The 17026-nt window shown below is 47.6% G+C and overlaps 1 long non-coding RNA gene across 1 annotated transcript; it reads right to left on the bottom strand.

Moving 5' to 3' along the window:
- Positions 1-7031: 7031 nt before the first annotated feature.
- Positions 7032-14277, bottom strand: LOC140620524 (uncharacterized). The gene is made up of 3 exons (XR_012020281.1): positions 12756-14277; positions 10355-11362; positions 7032-8879 (listed from the first exon to the last, which is right to left on the bottom strand). It is a non-coding gene; the product is annotated as an uncharacterized lncRNA (long non-coding RNA).
- Between the last annotated feature and the right edge of the window lie 2749 nt (positions 14278-17026).

Raw genomic sequence — 17026 nt, 5'->3', positions numbered from 1 at the left:
TGGAACTTATGTTTGTCTATGATGTCCCATAAGGCTCTCATCTTATTTTTGTGTGTGGGTCACAATTATCCCAGCGCCACCCACTGAATTAACCATCCATTCCTTACGGATCTGTCATGCTACCCCAGTCACAGGCTGTAAATCCAATTTCCATACGTATGTGGTTCGTGTCTCTGGCCCCCCCATTTACATTCTTCTTTTGGGTAGCCTGCTTCCCCTCCCACAGCCTAACCATATATTTCCAACAATTTGTCCACATCGTGAGGTTCTTTGACAACGACCGCCTCGTGGTCTGTCATACTTCATTCTGCTCGTTTCCTTGTTTGGGTTTTACTCTGTTGTAAATAACGCTGGGGTAAATATCCCTCACACAAGCTTTGCACGCATGCATGTTGATTTAAGATAAATTCTCTGAGTGAAATTACCAAGTAGGCACATTTTTTAAAGCATTTGATAAATATTGCCAAATATCCCTCTAGAGAAATTGTACCAATTTATATTCCCACCTGTTTCCTGCTGCCTACCTTAACATTTTAATACCTCAGCATTTAAATCCCTGCCAACATCATAAGCAAAATACAAGACATGCTATCATGGTAACTCATGTGCCTTTGATGACAACTGAAGACGCATATTTTTTGTATGTTTATTGGTCTTCTGTGCATATTTTAACAGGTGTAGCCCGTTAATGCAGCCCCTTTAACATGTCTGAGCCCATTTATGTGTAGGTGTCCTTTTCTTATTGATTGATAAAGCTCTTTATATATGAAAATGACAACTCTCACTCATGTACGTTGCTTTTTTTTTTTTTGGCAATTTGTGTTTTACCTTTACTTTTGCTTACCATGTTTTCTTCAACGTGTAGAAGATTTAAATGTTGACATGGTAGGATCTAGCAATGTTTTCCTTTAGCATTATATTAAAAGAAATGAATAAGTCCTGTTCCCAAATAATTGTTGCATGTTTTTGTTTGTTTGTTTGTTTGTTTTTAGTTCTTTTAGTTCTTTTTGTTTTTTATGTTTTACTGTTTACTTCACTTGTTAGTTACAATCAAACCTCAGGTGGCAACTGACTTCTCCAGCCAGGTAAAATCCTATTATACACTTAGAGAGCACCAGGTACCTTCTTCCTTCCCTCTGCGCACTTTTCACAATGGTAATGTTTACGGTGTGTGAGGCTTTGGCTAATGTCTGTGTCCTGCTGTAGCATGCAAGCCCCTTGAAGGTAGGAGTCTCTCTTCCATCCTTTTATTCCCAGCACCTGTCAAAATGCCAGGCACCTGCATCCACTCATGTGTTTCCCCCTCTTGCTTTGTTTAGAGCACCTGAGGATTTCTGTGTCTGTCAGGCCTTACCCGTGTCTGTTCAGCTCAGCTAATAGGCACATGTAAATATATGCATATAAACACACACACATACACATGTATATGATTTTATAGCTCTACAGTTGGATCTTATTCAGCCTTTTTTTTTTTTTCAATTTTGCTGCCCTCAAGGGGCTGCCTGGGCTCATCTGACCATGCCATTCTCTTCTTTCCTGTGGTAGATCACTTGGTAATCCCCTGGGCTTTACAAACAGGCAAACATAATATCTAAAAATAATTTAGTCTGTCTTATTTCTACCAGTCATAATTCACATCTTTGATTTGTTTATTGCATTGGCTAAAACTTCTAGAACATGCAGTTCTTTCATATCAGGAGGGAAAAAAAAAACTGTGTAAAACCAAAATAGAAGAAGATTGTACTTAGGTCGTAATTTTTTTCAATTATAAATTTCAAAAGATACCCAGATGGTCTCCTGATGTGCACACAAGGATAATTTTCACCATTCTGCTATCAGCACTAAAAGCGGCCACCATGCGCCCTGCTCCCCAGCACAGCCCCACCCCCGGGCGTCTGTCCTGGTCTCCCTCTGCTCCACTGCAGTAAGTCCAGTGTCCCAGTGGGAAACAAGGGTCGTGGCACCTCTAGCAGCAGAATGCAGTGTGCAGGTGCACCACCTGGGTGTCAGGAAAGCTAGGACACACCCCCAGCTCTGGCCCTAGGCTGGCGCCCTGTCTTGGATAAGCCACTGTCCGAACTCTATGGTTCGCACTTTCCCACTTCCCAATTGAGGTACCTGCCTCCCAGCTCTGCAGCCCAGGACTCCAGGCTTCAGCTGGAGTGGCCCTTCAGGCCATGTGGGTCCTGCCACTTGCCAGGCCTTGATCTCCGAGCGCAGCGATCCCTGCCAGAGTGGATGCAAGCCAAGTGATGATTTAAATAAGCTCTGACTTGAAAGTCTGCTGCAGCAAGGGTATTAAGGAGATAAACTTTGGAGAATATCCTATAGTGGCTGATTTGAGCCTACAGAGATCACGGAGAGAATAAACCCTAAAGCACTGTCAACGGATCATGGAAGCAGAGTGCCCGGGACAAGTGATGCCAGGGAAGGACAAAGTGAGTAGGGAACCCTACCAGCAAGTCCGGAGGAGGCAGAGACAAGGGCTCAGATCCTCCCGGCCGTGCAAGACCCCTCTCCCGAGAACCTTCCCTGGTGCCATCTCATCAGCCCCATGCCAGCACTCTCCCAGTCTCCACCACCTCGAGACTGCTCCTTGAGTATAGGAACCATGCCTCATCATTTTTGCCTTCCCCAGCACTTTTTAGATGCTCAGATGGTGACAACATTTTTGCTTCCTTCAAGTCACATTTTGTTTCAAGTTACAAAAATATCAAATGCTTGTTTTAGAATATTTTATTTATTTATTTAAAAGATTTTATTTATTCATCAGAGACACAGAGAGAGGGAAAAGCAGGCTCCCCACAGGGAGCCCAATGTGGGATTCGATCCCCAGAACTTCAGGATCACACCCTGCGCCAAAGGCAGACGCTCGACCACTGAGCCACCCAGGTGTCCCTGTTTTAGAATTGTTAAAAGATAACTACAAAAGGTACAGGAAAATCCATGATAATCACCTCATCCAGAAACCACAGATTACATTTTGATGTATTTCCTCTGTTTCTGAGGTTGGTTTGTTTTCCACAAAATCTGTCTTAGTATATGCATGACCTATACGTGTGTATCATTGTAAAAATTTCTCACATCATTATTTTTCTAAAATATGATTTTTTACTAGCTATGTTATTTTGTGTCTTGTACCTGAGCATTCTCCATTGGCCAGATAGCGAGCTTTGGTCTTTGAGCTGCTATTAATAACTGTGATAAGTATCTTTGCCCCTAAATCTTTGCCTAAGTATCTTGTCGATTCCTTAGGATATGTTCTTAGATGGGGGATTTTGGGTCAAAAGATAGGAATTTTTATAGGGCTGTTCATAGGTACTATTCCATTTCTTTCCAGAAACGTGCTAGTTCTGTCTGAAATTGTCCGTCTCGACAAATCCTTGCCAGCGTTAGGTATTTAAATTATAATAATAAATATCTTTGCTCATTTCATAGTGAGAAATGGAAACTCATTGTTGCTTTAATGGGCTTTTCTTTGATTACTAGCGAAGCTGAAAATTTTCTCATTTGGTTACTGTCCATTTGTAATTTATCTTTTGTGGATTTTCTATTCATTTCTTCTTCCTCTCTCTCCCCCTCTTCCTCAGATATTCAGTAAAACTGTGCTGAGCATCTGTTTGCCAGACCCTGCCCAGGGGCCATGGTGGATGTGGGTCAGGAAGACACAGTCAAGGACTCAGCATACGTGGGGTGACACGCACCCAGAAGAACACCCCCGGACAGACAGTGACAACTGCTGTGAGGAGGTGACCACGCATAATTTTTTTAATTGTGGTAAAATACACAGAACATAAAATTTGCCGTCTTAACCATTTTTAAGTGTACAGTTAAGTGTTGTTACATAACCTCGTATCGCTGTGCAACCAATGTCCAGAATTTTTCATTTTGCAAAACTGAAATTTCATATCCATTAAGCAACTCCTCAGCCCCCTCCCCCAGCCCTTGGCAACCACCATTCCACCTTTTGGCCCTATGATTTTGACTGCTCCAGGGACTTTATATAAGTGGAATCATGCAGTATCATCCTTTTGAGGCTAGCTCACATTTCATTTAGCCTAATGTCCTTGAGGCTCATTCGTGTAATAGCATATGACTGGATTTCCTTCCTTTTTAAAGCTAAATATTCCATTGTGTGTGTGTGTGTGCATGCGTGTGTATACATATATATACGTACACTCACATCTTTATCAATCCACTGATTGACACTAGGTTGCTTCCACTTTTTCAGACGATCGTGAAGAACGCTGCTATGAACTGGGTGTACAAATACCTCCCTGAGACTCTGTCTTTAAATCTTTAGTATAATCCCCAGAAGTGGGATTGCTGGATCGTAAAGTAGTTCTATTTTTAGTTTTTTGAGGATCCGCCATACTGTTTAGCGTAGCAGCTGCACCATTTTGCATTCCCATTTACAGCGCACAAGCGCTCCAATTTCCCCACATCCTTGCCAACTCTTGTTATTTTCTGTTGTTGTTGTTGTTGTTGCTTTAATAGTAGTCATCCTGACGGGTGTGGGGCAGTAGCTTCTTCTGCTTTTGATTTGCATCAAAAGTTGCAAATGATGAGTGACGTTGAGCATCTTTTCACGCGCTTGTGGGCTCTTCGCATATCTTCGCAATGGATGGCTCTGATGCTGCGTTCGCCACCTCGCATGGAGCATAGCAATATTGGGAGGCAACCATCCCTCTGCGTTAGCACATTCCTTTTTAGTAATATCTTTAATAGGAAGCTGACTTGAAATCATCCCAATGATTGGCCAATTTCTAAATGAGAGAAAAAGCTGGTGACTGTCCTAATTGACCAAACCCTGCACACTCCTGACACGTGAAGGTGGGAGGGACAGGTGGGCCTACGCGCCTCTGTAAGTAGGAGAGAAGGATTGGAAGTCCACCTCTTCACGGCCTCACCGTGGATGTTATATCAGCAAATATGTACCCAGGAAGTTAATAACACATTAGAGACCGGAGGGCCGCTATTGTGCACGGCGGTCTATGCAGTTTGAATTTACAAATAATCAGGCGCCTCTTCGCCTTGGCTCTGGATCCGGGGCCCAGGGACACGCTGAAGGTGGCCTCCTCTCCTCCCTCAGGATGGACACGGCAGCTTCGGCTGGTCATCAGTGTGTGGAGGCTGCGAGGTTTTCTTAGACCTTAGTCTTCCCCCCCCCCCCCCCCCCCCGCCCCGTGGTAGCATCAACTCCCGAGTCTCGGCTTCCAGGACGCTCTGCAGCAACTCTTTTGACTCCAAGATGGACCAGCTCTGTCGCCCTGGACCAGCCCCCACGGCGAGACCTGTCGCAGGCTTCAAGGAAGCCGCAGCACACCGGGCACAGCACGGTTCCGGCCGTGCTTTCCTCATCTCCCCGGCCCGATGCGCCTGGTGTCATCCTGTGAACTTCCCTACCCCTCGACCCCTCGTAAAAGGATGTGGGGATGGTGCCTGGTGCCCACGTGAATGTTGGCGAGACTGGCGTTTCCCCTGGAGCAGGGGGCGGGGCTGGGGGCGGGGCAGGGGTGCTGGGGCAGTACTGGGGTGCTGGGGTGCTGGGGGCGGTGCTGGGGTGCTGGGGGCAGTGGATGGGGCGGTGCTAGGGGTGGTGCAGGAGGTGGTGCTGGGATGCTGTGGTGCTGGGGTGCTGGGGGCAGTGCTGGGGTGCTGGGGGGGTGCGAGGGGGTACTGGGGTGGTTCTGGGGACGGTGCTGGCGGTGGTGCTGAGGAGCGGGGAGTGACCAGATAATAAAATCAGAGACCTAGGGATCCCTGGGTGGCGCAGCAGTTTGGCGCCTGCCTTTGGCCCAGGGCGCGATCCTGGAGACCCGGAATCGAATCCCACGTCAGGCTCCCGGTGCATGGAGCCTGCTTCTCCCTCTGCCTGTGTCTCTGCCTCTCTCTCTCTCTCTCTCTCTCTGTGTGTGTGTGTGTGTGTGTGTGTGTGTGAGAGACTGTCATAAAAAATTAAAAAAAAAAAACCAGAGACCTAAAAGCAGGTCACCGCAAGTCCTAGGGCCCCAGGGCTGTTCAGAATCTGAACGGAACCGAAGGCCTTGGTTCTCAACACTGTGCTGAGGAAAGGGAGGAGGTGGGGTGGGTCCTTACTGGTCAGCTCGTTCAGAGCCAGGCAGAGGGTGCCATGCAGACCCCGAGGCGCCCCAGCTCACCAGCCACCTTGTTGCTGGGGGCTAATCTTAGTTGGAAATTTTAAAGGGGTGCAGTAGGGAATGAAGCTCTGCAAGAAGCCCAGATACTCAGGAGATGTACAGTCTTGCGGCAGAAGAAGAAAGAAGAAAGAAGGAAGCAGCAGCAAGAAAGCAGGGGCTGATACCCTAGGCATTTAATGGAGCAGCTTCCAGGGAACTCAAGTAAACAAGGTTTTGCAAGAAGAGGCTCGGTTGCCGAGGATGCTGGGGATGGCCTCTGTCCCTTCAATGAAAAGCGCAGCCGTCTAAGAGCAAGCCACCTCTTTGCACAGGAAGATAAGAAAAATAGCACAAAGGCAAGAGTACAAATGCAGAAAGGCAAGAGCCTCCATCGCAGGGGCCATGACCATGAGAGGGCCAGGGTGACCTGGCCTGTGGAGGAAAACAAACACCAGCAAAATGAGTTTCCAGGAGACGCGCCAAAGCATTTAGATAGTCATCTCTCCAAATCTGGCAAGGGAACACCTTTTCCAGAAAGTTCATGCTGATCCTTGCCCTGCGCACCCGCTGACTTAGCTCCTACGTGTGCAGCAGCAGCCTCCCAGCGGACCAGGGCCCCCACCAGCTCGGCCGTGACTCCTTTGTCCCAGATGCAGTGCTTGGCCGAGAGCGCTCCTCAGGGTGTGGCCAGAGGGGCTGGAAATGCTTTAAGGCCTTTAGACCTGCTTAAATCCTCTTTGGAGTGAAATGGAAGCCGATCATGAGCTAACCTGGAGAATAGAGAGTTGTCCACGCTTAAAGTGAAAATCGGGTTTGGTCCAGGGATACAATTTTGACATTCTGGCTCAGTTCATAGCTTAGTTTTAAAATATTTGTTTCCATCTGGGGGTTGGCAAAATTGTGCGTAGTAAACCCCTGCTGATGTTTTCCCTTCTAAAAGAAGAAATAGGAGACAGACTGGAAGGTTAACCATGACACATTTGTTACAAACATTAAAATAATTTGCACAGCATTATTGAGATGTAATTTGCATAACGTATAGAGAAAAGCCAGCGTGTCACAAGAGCACGACCCAGTGTAACCCCGCACCCAGAGCAAGTGACGGAACATTGCCAGCGCCCCATAGGCTCTGACCCAGACTTTGGAAGGTCTCGGCGCCCGGCCTAGTATAGGAGCCGCTTTGGTGGCAGACTGTGTATACGCGAGGCTGTGTTTACTTAACTGAAGGCTGTCTTCACTATGGGTGAAGGGCTTGCCAAGCCCAGCCTCCTTGGCTCTGAACATGCTCCCTTGGGTCTTGGATTCCTAAGAGCTGGTGTAGTGGACACTGTGGTGTGCTGCACAGACCTTCACCCACGCTCACCCCTACCTGGGGCAACCTGCACCCAATGTCTCATCAGGGCAGGTGATAAAGGCCAAGCTGTCATGGTCCAAGTCAGGAGCAGTCTAAAGGACCATCTTAGGGGATCCCTGGGTAGCGCAGCGGTTTAGCGCCTGCCTTTGGCCCAGGGCACGATCCTGGAGACCCGGGATCGAATCCCACGTCGGGCTCCCGGTGCATGGAGCCTGCTTCTCCCTCTGCCTGTGTCTCTGCCTCTCTCTCTCTCTCTCTCTCCCTCTGTGTGACTATCATAAATAAATAAATAAAAATTAAAAAAAGAAAAATAAAATCTTTAAAAAAAAGGACCATCTTAGCTCAGGGCTCCCCATGGGGACAGCCAAAACTGTCATCAGGCCATCAGCATCACAGCTACCCCCCCAAAACCCTGGCCAGTCCCAACATCCTCCTCATGTTTCCAGCCCAGGCCCTAGGGCTCTCCCCACTGAGCATCCTATGCTCTGGACTCCCCCTGAGCCTGCTTCCTGAGCACCTGGCCTGCAGCCGCGGGCTCCCTTAGCCTTCCAGCCCTCGTTTTGGATGTCGGATGACGGTGCTGAGTGCCAGCTCTGTCCTGGGCAAGGCCCCTGGTGCTGGCAATTATAAAGAAAATGGTCACATGCCACTTTGCTGATTACAGAGCTCTTCCATGCACACTATCTGCATGCTCTCTGCTCATCCATGCACTCGTTCCGTCAGCCCATCAGTGAGGTGCCTGCCCCACGCCAGGAGTGATGATACAGTAAAGAGCAAGGCCTTCCCCTCCCTCTGAGAGCTCACGGTCCAGTGCAGAAGGCAGATGGCAAAGCAGAATTCTCCGGATGCCGTGGGCTACAACAGGACAAGCCACAAAGTGGGGAGAAGAGTGGCAGCTAGAGAGGCGAGGCTTCCAGGGAGGTGAGGCTGCCTGTCGCCAGAGGCCCCCAGCTGCACACAGCATCAGTGAGACTACAGAGTTCAAAGACGAGCCGCACTGCCAGGTCCCAACAGCCACATAGGCCGCTCGCCCACCGAGGCGCTCTGAGGTTCTCATGGGCTTAACCCAGGGTGGCGGGAGTCACAGAGGCCCAGTGGGCTCTGGCTTTCCCCAGTGCCACCTCCCCAGGGCTTCCACCCCACACTCACTCACACTGCTGGTTGGGGCCCAGGGAGCCCAGCAGGGAAAGAAGAGGGGAGTATAGGGAAGGAGGGAGTTTGGAGGCAATGAGTGGTGGGTGGTAGGATTCCAAACAAAAAAATAGCATGATCTTGGCAGGTTGCCCCAGGTCCCACTTCAAGCACTGGATTAACTGAATCCTTCTTTGCTACTTTCCAAAGTCAACAGGATTTGTCGAGTTTTGTATCTCCAATAGAGGAAGAGCCTTGAGAGAACAAGACAAGAAGAAAAATACATGTAAAGCGAGATGTTTTCACTGATCTGAATTTGGGGCATATTGACAGTTGAAAAAAGACTTAAATGCTTAATCATGAGGTCAGGCACATTCCTTTAGAACATCACTGCTTAGAACAATGAACATCAGATTATGCTTTTAGATGTTACAGAGATGAAAATATACCTTGCCTATTTATCAAATTAATCACCCTAAAATCTAAAGACGAATGGGATTCCTAGGGCAGTATTCAGCCAGTAATTTAATACCTAAGTTTTTCTGATCAATAAACCATTGGCCTGTTAGAATATTTAAGTCATGCTTAGAGTCATTCAGGAAAAAAAAAATCTATCAACTTAAGTTCTTTGAAAGCATGTCTTTAATTTAAGATGTCATCTTTCATTTATGCACTGCCTTTTATATTATTATAAAACACCACTAAAAATTTTCATAGAGCTATTGAAGGGGCGCCTGGCTGGCTCAGACAGTAGAGCATGTGACTCTTGATCTCGGGGATCTCAGGGTTGTAAGTTCGAGCCCTATGTCAGGTGTAGAGATTACCTAAAAATCTTTTAAAGTTTTTTAAAAAATATTTAATATATTTTTGAATCAGAAATGTCATAATTTATTATGTCTTTTAGCCAACAAGTATTTGAGTGCTAATACTATGTGCCACCGCATCATACAACTCTAGGGGGCACCACTCCTGTTGTGATGTCAGGAAATGGTCCAGGTCTGTGTGAGGCTCTTGGGATACTGTAATGGACAGCATGTGTGTGTCCTGCCCAAATTCATATGTTGAAAACTTAACCCCCCAGTGTGACAGTATTTGGAGATGAGACCTTTGGGAGGTCACAAGGATGGGGCCCCCGTGATGGAATTAGTGCCCTTAAGGAAGAGTAAGAGTCCAGAGCACCCTCTCTCTGTCCCTGCCATGTGAGGATACCAGAAGACAACTGTCTACCGGCCAGGAAGAGAATTTCACTGGGACCCAACCATGCTGACTTCCCAGCCTTCACAACTGTGGGAAATACATGTTTGTTTAAGACACGCCTGGAGACTGGGGAATAGCAGACTGAACTAAGGCAAATACCACAGTGATAAGGCACAGTCCTTGTGGCCAGTGAGCACACAGCAGAGTGTGGGACTGGCCTCCCACACAGACAGAGGAGAGCCTCCCAGTGCAGAGAGGAGTAGGCCTCTTTAGAGGCCAGAGGAGAGCCCCAGCCTCACCCTCCATGAGATCAAGGAAGTGTCGAGTGTGACTCTTGGAACATTAAAGCCACAGAGAGTCCTCAAAGTTTCTCCAGCCAAGACGTCCAGAGATTTGCCCAGGCCAACCCAAGTGGCTTTCAAACTAGAGTCACGATTTACTGCTTGTCCAAATGTAGCAGGCTTACAATCAAGGGTTAAAGGTTATGCAAGTCATTGGTGCCTTTAAAAAAGAAACAGAAAAACCCACTCACCTCATAATAAAATATATTTGAGACCACGTAATGATAAGAATCATTTGGCAGGTTGAAGGGGAAAAAATTCAAGTGTGCCGTTGTAGAATTCTCTCCCATAAAAATGATCTGACTTGGTGTGCTTGGCTGGGGGCAAGCAGAGTTACAAAGAACTCCATGTGGCGTCACGGCCTGAGCCAGGCCTGCTTAATGCAAACGGTGCATGCTCTGCTGTAACAGGTGTCCACCGTGGCACCTCGGACCCAGACACACAGCGAGAGCCCCACTATAGCTAATTCGTGGTGGTGGCTTCCAATGTGGGCCAGTGACTGTTGTGCAAAATCTGCGGAGGGCAAGTCGGAAAGCACGCTGCTGTAGGAGCTGCCGCCCCTTGCGGTGGACCCTTTCTCCCAACACTGAGCAGGAAAATGGGCAGGAAGGCTTCCTGCACGCGGAGCTTTTCCCCGGTGATAAGAGCTGCATCATCAGATGCCCTATGGAAGCATAGAGAGGAGCATCCATTCTGGAAGAAGCTTCTGGAAGACCTTAGGGAGGCCACGCGTAGTACACAGTAAGGGAGACATCCCACTCTTTGAGCATCTTTGTTTTCAAAGTCGTTGTTAAAGGTTGTCCTAGGACAAAAAGCAGGGCAGTAAACAGTAGTACTAGCTAGCTGTCTGCCGAGCGTCTGCTGTCCCCAGGCAGCAGGTGCACGTCCCCAGGTGTGTGTGTGATCCCAGGAGCCGTGGTCCCCTGTCTCCTTCAGTCCTCACAGGGTCCTCCGGGGAGAAGCAGCAGTGTGGGTCCATCTCACAGATGGGAAAGCTGAGGTTCAGAGAGGCTGCTGAAGTGCCCCGCGTCACAGGACTTATATGTCCCAACTGGCAATCGCCGGTGGCTCTGGACTGGTGCGGGGCACACTACAGGGGCCCCCAATCAGCCTTTGATGACTCAGCCCCATGGGCTCCAGACGTGCGTGGCAGGGACAGGCGCCAGGGAGGGTGAGAAGCACCCCAGGGGCCAGGCTACCTGGAGTTGAGGAGAAACATTATGAGAAGACAATTCATAATCAGAAAAACCCCGGGGTCTGAGAAGCCTGCTTCCTCATCTTTCTTGGGGAAATTGAGACGACTTTTTTAAAATTACCCAACAAATTAGTTCATTTTAATGTCAGAATGCACCGAGGGGGGAGGGGTTTCTAAGGTGAAAGACGAATAAGTGTAATTGCTTCTTTTTTCAAGATCACAATATTACTTTGTTCATTATGAAATAATGAAGCATTATTTAATCCCATTATGAAATAAATGAGATTGAGTAAATAGCACATCTGCATTCATGCAGTGATATAAAGTCACGAAATGTTTATCCCACTGACATTTAAAAATAGCAGCTCAATTTTTCTTAGTAATGAAATTGTAGGTGTTTTCATTACAAAAATATATTTTATAAGAAATACAAATATGGCATTGTTAAATTAACTGCTGGGGAACCTCTCTGGCTGAACGCCTTCCTAGATGGTTGGGTTTTGAAATGTGGACTCACTTCCTCAAAATGAGGCTGATCTGTGGGCACTGATCAATATCAAACAAAATCATCAGTGAAATGCAAAAGGAAAAAAAGTCAATAGGAGTGAAGAAGGGGAAGTCCACGAAGCCTTATTTCAGTATGTACACCTGCCCTCTTGTGGTCTTCATCTGTATGGTCGCCTACCGTGTACTTTTTAAGACTATTAGAAATGGGGTATCCCAACCAGTATCCTAAGTGGCTGTGTGTACGCCTTATCACAGAGCCCTGGCCCCAAATAGTTCCGATTCTTTTCAACAAGCACGTACTAGGCATCTCCTCTGCTAGGGACTGAAGCCCTCCAGGTACACTCCCATTTGGTGACAGCAATATTGGAATAAAATCTGTTTCACTATGTATCTTGCTCCAGCCACTAGGACTGCATCACAAATGATCCCAAAACATAATGATGCAAAACAACCATTCTGTGAGTCAGGAATTCGGACAGGGGATGATTAGTCGGGGGCGTCACGTGGGAGATTTAAAGACCATGGGCTGGAAACATTTGAAGGCTCATTCACTCTCTGGGGGTTGAGGCTGGCTGGAGGCTGGGGACCTGAGCACGTGGCTCTTCACGGGGGCCAGTTTGGGCTTCTTCCAAGGGCGAGTGTCTCCGAGAGAGAGAATCACAGGCAGAAGCTCTGTTTTTATGACCCAGCCTTAGAGTCAGATATGGTCACCTCCACCATATTCTATTGATCACAAGGGTCCAGCCCTGATTCAGGATGTTGGGGAATCAAACCAGGGCATGAATACAGGGAGGTGTAGATCATTGGGATCCATCTTAAAAATTAACTGCATACATTTTAATAATAAAACTATACTGTGTTCTATTTTTCTGTAAAATGTGAGTCTTCACCTTTTGCACCTGGCCCTAGCATGCTCTCCATCTGAATGCAGGCCAGCATGTAGGACTGAAGTCCACTCTCCTTCCTGCTTGAGGGTTTGGGCGAATGATCAAGGGAGATGTCCCAAATAGAGTGAATCATCCCAGGGAAAAGGTAAGATCTTCTAGGATCTAGCTCTGGAAGGAAAAAGAGAGGGCAGAGGAGCGACACAGGCACAGATGGGTAGGAGGTGGTCAGCCTTGGGAGAGGGTGTGGGGGAGAATGAGGACTGCTCTCTTCTCTCCAGAGAAGTCTCCCTGCCAGACCCCCATCTACCCCCATCTCCACCTGCATTTTAAGAGATTCCATCAAGGACATCTGGCAGAAATATGAATGACTAATAAACATTAAAGGAAAAAAAAAACTCAATTTCACTAGTAACCCTGGAAATAGACATTGAGGCCACGATCAGATACCCTGAAGGGATTTTTTTTAGGTAGGAAGAGTGGGGTCATAATGCATACTCAATGAGTGGAACCTCTTTTAATCTGAAAATGTACTGCTGCCTATAATTATCTGAGTGTAACTCAAGTCTCAATTCGGATTTTCCATTTTTAAAAATATAAGTGTTTTTGGTTCTGAAAAAAATAGCCTCATGTTCAGGAATACCAAACACTAGTATCAGATCACTACCCACAAAGCTATCTCAGGGAACAGCTGTGTAGACAGAAGCCGTCAAGGTGCAACAGTCGACCATAGGATGGAGAACTCACCCTTGATCTGAAACATTCTGCAATGTGGTCAGAAAGGAGATGACCAAGGGCAGGGGTAGGGAGTGTGAGGATCCTAAAAACATGGCCTTGGGCCTGGGCCTCAACCAACAGGTGAACAGGATGCATGACATCCTCTATGGGGTGTACGCGGGAGAGCCTTCTAGGTGGAGGGAACAGTGTGAGCCAAGGGCCGGTGGTGTCAGCCAGAGCCATATGCTTGGGAAATGACAGGTACCAGTGTCCTGGCTGGTGGCATGTGGAGGCTGGCACTGAGTGGTTTAAGGGCTGTGACAGAGAAGCTGAGCTCATCCCACTGATGTGAGTCCTCAGTGTTTTTCAGCAACGGCGCCAGCATTTGGGTAAATTTAAGAAGAATCACACTGTGCACAGCAGCCATCGAGGAGCAAGAGGATGAGCCAAAAGCTGACAGCAGGAAGCTGAGAGTCAGGGGTGTCTGGGGCAGTGGAGGTGGGAACCCAAAGAAGGAAGTTATGCAGAGGTAAGAGGCAGGGAGGCATTGGACTTGGTAACGGGATAGACGGTGATGTCTTTAGCTGAACATGGAACGTGAGCAGGGGAGGAGTCAGTCCAGGACAGACCTGCTGAATGTACGTGCTCCTGAGACCACCAGGGCCCAACTCTGGCTCTACGTAGGGGCACGCATCTCCTTAACCCATTTCTCTTCCCAGCCGCGATGGGTGCTCCAAGAGGGACACGACTCGCTGCATCTCGGGGCCTCAGAAAGGTTTGGCAAGTTGTGCTGAATACACGGTTGTGTACAGAAGACCGGCCAACAAAACGCATGCAAGAAAGAGGAGAGGGATGAGGATGGGAGGGAAGGGGGTGGGGGGAGGGCACGCTGGGGATCACCATTTGAAATGGTTAGAAATAAAGGGAAGCCAGCACCGGTGGTGGGGAAGGACAGAAGGGAGGGGCAAGAGAACCAGCCCAGCTAATGTACTGTCCCCAGCCACTCCCGTATCAACAGACACAGCGACAGTGGGGCGATGAGCCCCTCAGACATGGGTCCTGGTCGAAAAGCTTGTGCTGATCTGCTCAGCCTGGAATGGGTCAGAACTGGTTCTGTCCATTTACACGCAGAATCTGCTCTCTGTAGACCATCTACGAGAATCTTCCAGCTGGTGTCCCCCCAGCCATTTTCTTACTAGACACAGAATCACACACCCGCTTTGTTGTCTCATCTTTCTATATCATATTTACAGAGAGGAAGTTTGCTAAACATCATTAATTGCCTTGAAGAATTCAGTAAGTGGAAAGACCTAATGAGGGGACTACTTTTTATTAATGGTAGTAACGAGGGACATCTGTTTAGGAGTCAACAGCCCTCCAGACGAAAGCCAAGATGTGGAGGCCTCTGGCACTTGATTGAATTTTATATCTACGAATGCAATTTATGGTACTATGTATTTGCCTGTGATATACTGATATAAAGTAGAATTTATCCGAATTGCAGAACCTAAATAAATGGCAGTGTTCAAAACATGGAAAACAAAACCAGAAACGTTTGCTTGACTTGGAAGCCTCACGTGATGATCCTGTTCTGAGCAACAGCATCTGTTAAACAATTAACTAATTGTGTCGCTGATCCATTTGAATTTGTCGTTGTTGTAAAACTCATATAGCAATAGAAAATTTTGAAAACGGGAAAGACGATCTCCCCGAATCCTGCCCCCGTCACGAAGGCCTGATAGCAATTGCCAGGCTCGGCGCTTGGCCCTAAGCAGATAGTTTTTTGGTGGTAAACACAGTGTACTTTGTATCCTGCTTTTTTTTTTTTTTTTTCACTTCAACGTTATCTGATTCTTTTTTTATGAGCAATGAAATTTGATACGAGGCGGCTGCTCACACGGGTTTTTTGAGAGACCATTGTTGGAAGGATTGGCGAGCATTTTCTAAGCCTCATCGACTTCAGGGAATCAGGAAATTAAACTTTTTATTTATTGGTCTTTGACTTTCCCATAAATGGACACAGTTTCACCGTGTTTGACTGCATTGTAAAAGCAGACACTGCCTGAACAAAGGCATGCCGGTGAGTAATTAGGCATTAGGTGGAGGCAGGGCGGTGCTTTATGGGGCCATTAGTACCCACTCAGCTGCCTTTAAGGTTCCAGCCAGTTCCTTGGACATTAGTTACCATTAGCTTCTTTGATTTCCAAATACTGGGCTTTGGGTGGGGGCAGGGGGCCCGAATGTTTAAAAAACGATAAGCTGGCCTTTGTACAGTCTTTTAAGGGAAAGGATAAAGGATGTTTGTTACATACGTGCTTTTCAAAAAAAGAAATTTTTTTTCTGAATCTGATTGATGTTGTATAGCACCTGAGCGCTTGGGCACTTAGCGTATAGACGGAGCAGTCCTCCCTGCAGAGCCTGCCCAAGCAGCCCCCCACTCTCCCACCCAGCAGATGAGGGGGTGAGCCCCCCCCACCTCCGCAAGGTTTGCGGCATCCCCGAGAGGCTATGTTCTTACCCCATGTTCCACGGTCAGCCCACCGGGCTTGTGAGTCCCCACCCGCATTCGGGAGGAAACGTGGTTTTTGCTGTGGGCGACGTTTCCTTGTGAAATGCATTTCTTCATATATTTGGTTCAGAGAAAAAATTGTTACCCTCTCTACCTGTGATCACAGCTATTACATCAATAACTCAAGGGAATCCATCTTCAGAGGGGAAAAGTTGGCGAGTTCTTTTCCACAAACGTGGCCTCAGAAAGATGTTGTCATCTTGACTCACCTGCCGTAGCTTTGTAAAGCAAAATGATCGCTGCCACTTCTAGCATGGAAAAAAAGGTCCATTTTGTTAAAAATCGTAAGTTTTAAAAAAGAAAAAGGAACCAACTAGTTTTAGTGGTTGGCTGTCTGGAAACACTCCCTCGTTGATTGGCACCGTACATCATGAGGATCAGATGGTGAACTAAGCCCTGCACCAAGGTCAAGGTGAAAGAGGTGGATGTCAGCCTGTCCCCAAGGTGCTGCCACCTGGGAGGGGAAGCAGATACTTCAGGTACCAGTGGTCTCAGGGCTGTAAGGGAGCTTGGAGGAGAAAGAAGAAATGTTACTCCCCGCTGGGGACCAGGGTGGATGGCCAGGTCCTCCCTTCACAAGGCAGGACGTGAGGTCAAGGCCACATCAGACCCATCGCCAACCCAGTATTTTCTGGTTCTCCAGGAACTAGTGCAATCCACTGTTGTTGCAGGAGAATTGTAACTAGGGACCCAGTTTAGTGAAGAATTAATGGCAAAGAATCTTGACGAGAGGGGGGCACCACCCCAGGAAAAGGAGATGGATTCCCCCTAGAGCCTCCAGAAAGGAATGCAGCCCTGCCCACACCTGGATTTCTGTCCATTGAGACCCATTTTGACCTCCAAAACTGTAATAAATGTGGGTTGTTTTAAACAACAACAACAAAAAAATCCATCTGTTGACCCTCTTCCTTTAAGCTAGCCTCCCATCTCCTCCCTCGGTCCATCTCCTTTGGTCCTCCTCCTGAGCTGAAACCCAGCACCTAGCTCTCTG

Source organism: Canis lupus, chromosome 29, assembly GCF_048164855.1.
Source record: "Canis lupus baileyi chromosome 29, mCanLup2.hap1, whole genome shotgun sequence".
NCBI lineage: Eukaryota > Metazoa > Chordata > Mammalia > Carnivora > Canidae > Canis > Canis lupus.
The sequence above is the reverse complement of the archived record's forward strand: the minus strand, read 5'-3'. Positions and strand labels throughout refer to the sequence as shown.